The sequence below is a fragment of the Phyllostomus discolor genome, chromosome 12 (genome assembly GCF_004126475.2).
Source record: "Phyllostomus discolor isolate MPI-MPIP mPhyDis1 chromosome 12, mPhyDis1.pri.v3, whole genome shotgun sequence".
Lineage (NCBI taxonomy): Eukaryota > Metazoa > Chordata > Mammalia > Chiroptera > Phyllostomidae > Phyllostomus > Phyllostomus discolor.
Genome location: NC_040914.2, coordinates 44,545,742 through 44,550,847, shown reverse-complemented (window position 1 = coordinate 44,550,847; position 5,106 = coordinate 44,545,742).

Here is a 5,106-nt window from a genome sequence, read left to right as displayed (position 1 = left end):
CCGTGGGGTGCTGCCGTATTTCCTTCTCTCCCTCAGAGAAAATGGGGCATAGGAAACTTTTGTTTCTGTTTCAGAGGAAACCCTTGGGGCTTATATACCCTGCCACCTTTCTCAGGGCATAGGCTTTTGTTCCGTGAGAGAACTTTGGTGACTTCTGAAGGAAGCCATAATACAAAGTGCATAGCAGGAAAGGGCAGGTGGGACCCAGAGAGAGCAGGCAGTGGATTCTGGGATGTGGACCAATTCTCCCAATGAAGAGACACTAACACCACTGAATAATGGGGAAAACTTAATGCATGAGCCGACAAGGAAAGGCTAAGGGGAAGGGGGCACATGCCAAGTGAAGATGAGAACCAAGGGAAGTGGTGCATTGAAACCTGCTTTCTCTTGGAAGGAATTTGCTGAACCGGGTTAACCTGAGTGTCAGCTTCCCATCTAGTGGAGCTCAGACGGACAGTAGACAAAACCTAGAGAGCTCCCCCCACAGAGGGGAGGCTGGCTGGAAACACATCTTTTAGGGGGAAATGATGAGATCAGAAAAAAAAAATTTCATGGAATTTCCATGTGCCATTTATGATTAAAACCCAAACAATACTCTTATCAGAAGAGTAGGCATAGGAGGAAACACATAGGTGATCTCAAAACGAGCATTGCAGTGAGTGGTTGGTTACACGGGGACAGAATATTCCACTTTCAGACAGAGAATGAGCCCGAGTGCCCACTTCCTTCCCTTCTGCCCAAAATTACACAAAATCCCTCCCAAGTGCAGTAAGGTGAAAAAAAGAAAAGAAAAACTAGTAAGATGGAAAAAAGGATGAATATGTTCCAAAAGCAGATTACTGTGGTGGTATAACTCACTAAATTTTCCAGAAAATCATTCAAATGTGCACATAAAAGGGCTGCACTTCACGATACGTAGGTTAAAAAAAATTTTTTTAACCTGAAACTAATACAGTGTTACCAAAATCAGCGGATCCACAGTTTGGGGGGCTGTATTCAAAAGGAAACCAGGTTGTTGAAAGGTGGTTTTATTTACTTGCAGCAGGTAAGGGAGAAGGGATTCGCATCCGAAGCTGCTTCCCCAAAGGGAGGCCTAGCCCGTTGCTTATACTACACACCATTCCGTCAGTTACATGTTGGTTGTTTTTTCTCTGCACTTGGCTACTTGCATCAGGGTGGCTTCCTGTCAGCTCATCCTGTTTAGAGCTGCTCTGCAGAATGCTACATTTGCACATCTAGGTGGGGTAGCATTTAGTAAGAACGGTCCTGACCGTCAGAACCTTGTCCTGCCTAACAGCACGTCAGCTGTAATTAAAAGCATTTTTTTAAAGCATTTTAAAAACATTTTAAATCAATGAGACGATTATTTGCAGATTATGATGGTCTGTGTAGAGCACAGTGCCCTAAACAAATCCAGAAAGGAACTGGAGCAAAAAAAGGAGAGGTTTGCCTCGGGCAAACAGTTCGCAAACTCCGAGCAGATGCTGCCTCGGGGCCAGGGGACGTCCTCACTCAGGACTCTAATAATCTGTGTCATGTAAATGAAGGGGGCGTGTCCCAGCCGCACAATTCTGATTGGTGGTTCAGGAACAGTTCCGCTTGGACTGGGCCGCTGTGAGCTGGGACACGGGAATTCCTAAGGGTTCCTTCGGACTGGAAAACCAGCGCACCCAGCGCCGCCGGAAGTGAGCGTCCCCAGGGCCGGAAGCACGGATCTAGCGCGGGACACCGACCGATGAGTCAGAGGTTCTTCCCGGTACGCGGAGTCCGGGAGCAGCTTCTGTCCGCCAGTGACCGCTAGACGCTTATTATCCTTTGTCGACCTTCGGACCGCGGTCGACCCCGGGGACACCATCTCGGCAGGTAAATGTCTCCTCAGCGTCCCCGTCAAACGAGGTTCCCCTCCTCGCCGGGTCCACGTACCCAGGGGTTATTAGATGTAATAAGGCCCGCGTTGCTGGAATCAGAACCAAAGGAGAAACCTCAGCCTTTTTAATACGAGTCCGTCCGAAGTTTTAAAGGGGGACAAAGGAGAAAGGCGCCACTTACAGTAGCGTTAGACATAGTGAGGCCCCGGCCCTGGCCGCGGGGGCGCGGTGGGTCGCGGAGGACCGTGAACCGGAAGGAAGGTCGCGTGTCTCTGAAAGACATGAAGGACGTAAATTAGTGAGAACTGGAGGCCGTATTTATAAATGGGAAGGCGCATTACTTATTATTTATTTCTTAAAAACCCTCACCACGGGGTGTTTATTATTTGGAAAGAGAAAGAGGAAGGGAGGGAGAGCGAGAGAAACGCGGAGCTGGTGCCGCCTGTGCGCATGCGCGGGACCTGGGGTCCAGCCTGCAGCCTCGTGGTGCGCAGGGCGATGCCCGGAGCACCAGGGCCTCCGGGCCAGGGCTGTTACATGCATTTTCAAGTGTTTCCGCTGTATGACTGTTCCAGGACAGAGGGGTGATTATTGGCCCACCCAGGGACGCCAAAAACTGTCACAGAACAGGGCCAAGGGGGGTGCGATATACTATTACCACAAGGACCCCCCATGGGGTTCACATTGTCGCCGCCACAGGAAAGACGTCTCAATGCCAGAGATTTCTGAAAAGGAAAGGAAATTTTTATTTAAAGTTATACAGACTTAAAGTAGTGACCTAATGTCTTCGTTAAAATATCAAAGTCCTTTAGGGTACGCACAGACACACACAGGGGTTCCTTCTCCCCCTGCCCTAATTTGTGCTACGGTATCTCAGGAAAAGAAGTAGATTCAGGCCCCGACACCATCAGCTGTGTCATCAGCCAGGATCAAGCCTCCTGGTTCTCTTCTCCACCAAAGCTGTGGAGGGTCTGCACTCTGGCAAAACTGCGTGGTTCTCTCCTTAATGGCTGCCACGTCTGGGTTTAAATCCTCGCACCAGTCTTCCTCTGCAGCCCCATTTCGGACTCCTCCCACAATCGGCTACACCAGCCAGCACTCCCATATCCTTCCAGCTTTACTGGGCTGCCATAGTGGGTCTGGGCAGGTGCGGCCCCATGGCATGGAGCTAGTCATCTCTAAGCTCTCATGTGGGCGCTGTAACCAGGGGGACCTGCCCCCCGGTCAGCTGGCTGTCACCAGGAAGTCGCAGGCTTGGTGTCCAAAGGCTGGCATTACCGGACCGTTGGCACGACTGTATTCTGGAGATGACAGATTTGTAAAGAGAGTTGGAAGCACAATTAAATCATAACCACTAAATGGCGAAGACAGGGAATTATGACATTTAACAATGGCAATTTGACAGGTCCTTTGCACCTGTAAATTGTACTTCTTTAGTGATAATACAAACCGAGTTTCAACTTTCAAATGAAAGCAAATTTTCAAGACAGTTAGCTGCACCATTCTGATGTCCAATACCAAGCATTGTGATTTTCCTTGAACCACAATTTTTCTCCCTAAGATCACCCTCACTGTTATTACAGGGACTACTTTGAGTCTTGCTTTTAATTTTGACTGTTTGTTTGCATAAACACACCAAGAGCAGCCTGGATCACTTATGATCTTGAGTCTACTTTGCTGGAACTCACACAGGCAGCCTTTAGATTGACTTCTCAGTCCACCCCTCCTTGGGGCACAGAAGCAGAGCCACACATCTGCCATCTGGCTTCACCTGTACCAGTTGTTTCACTCAAATCCTTGAGGCTTCCATTGTGCCTACAGGTTCCTTTTGGCCATCTTTCAGGAAAGCAACCTTTGTTCCTTCCCTGGAAAGACTGCCACGAACCGCACAACCAACCAAAGTACCAGGCTTTTCTCGTGGGCTTTCGCTAGCTCTGCAAGTCAATCCCAGTTCCTCAGGGCTTTCTGGTGACAACCAGCACCCATACATGCCTCCTTCAGGCGTGACATTCCAGCCAAAGTCTCAGCTAACAAAACCACTATTAATGCCTGGTCTTATTGGATTTATGCAAAGAAACCTCATGTCACCACTCACTCCTTCTGAATGCCAAAGTCTGGAGAGATCAGGTGGGGAGAAAAATATAAAGTGTGAAAGAGAATCCTTTTCCTTGTTCACTTTCCTACGGAGTATGAAGTTTCAACCTTCTCTGGAATCCTCCATTGTCTTTTCAGAGCAAAATCCAAAACAGAGTCCCAGAGAGGCATTCCCTTGCACCAGTGCATTCAGTCCCCTGGTGCCTTGCAGAGACCTGCTCCTTCACCTCAGGCTGAAGCACTCGTCAGCCCCAAGTGACCCTTCCTGGGTCCCCAGGGGCAAAGGCGTGCGTGCTCCCCAACCAGTTGCAGGTGACCTTCACCAGGTCTTCAGGTGACCTTCACCAGGTCTTCAGGCACAGAGGGTTTCTGGTTAGAAACAGGACCAATGGGAGAAACCTGCTCCTTTCCCACGAAACCAGAAAACAAGTGGTTGAGGTTTCCTTTCTTCCAGGTTTAAAACTTTCACGTCCTTTATACATATTTTTTTTTTACCCATCATTCACTCATAATCCCTGTTCTTCCCCACACTGGGAAGGACTATACTTAAACTCAGTATCTGGCAGTCAAAGGTCCCCAGCACGACAGGAACCTTCCACTAAACGTCCCCAGATTTGCAGGGATGCCCTGCAGCTCTCTGAAGCTTAGACCTTGCAAACACCCTATAGATCAGATGGTCACCCTTGAACCCCAGCTCATGACCTTCAGAACCAGAGCCCTCCCCATCAGAACCAGTTGCACAGAGAACCTGACTGGTGCAGTGCCCACACAGCAGCAGCACACAGCCCATGATCCGAAGAGAACCCTTGGCCCTTCACCTTGCCTAGTTCCATGATGGCGGGGCTCTCACGTGACCCATCATCCAAGATGGTGGCGCCCATGTGTGACCTGTCCTCCACGATGGGGCACTCACATGGCTCATCCTCCGTTCTACCCAGAGTGGCAGCATACCCACACGGCTTGCTGTCCGATCCCCACCATACATGCAGGCTCGGCTCACAGAGCCTAGGGGTCCCCTTCCTCCCCACACCTGAGTGCAGGCTCCCTTAGTGCCCCCTGGGCTCACCGAACTGTACGTGAGCAGACAGGGGCCACCTGGGAGCAGCATGCTAACCAAACCATTATCCACAGCTCCATTAGTCCA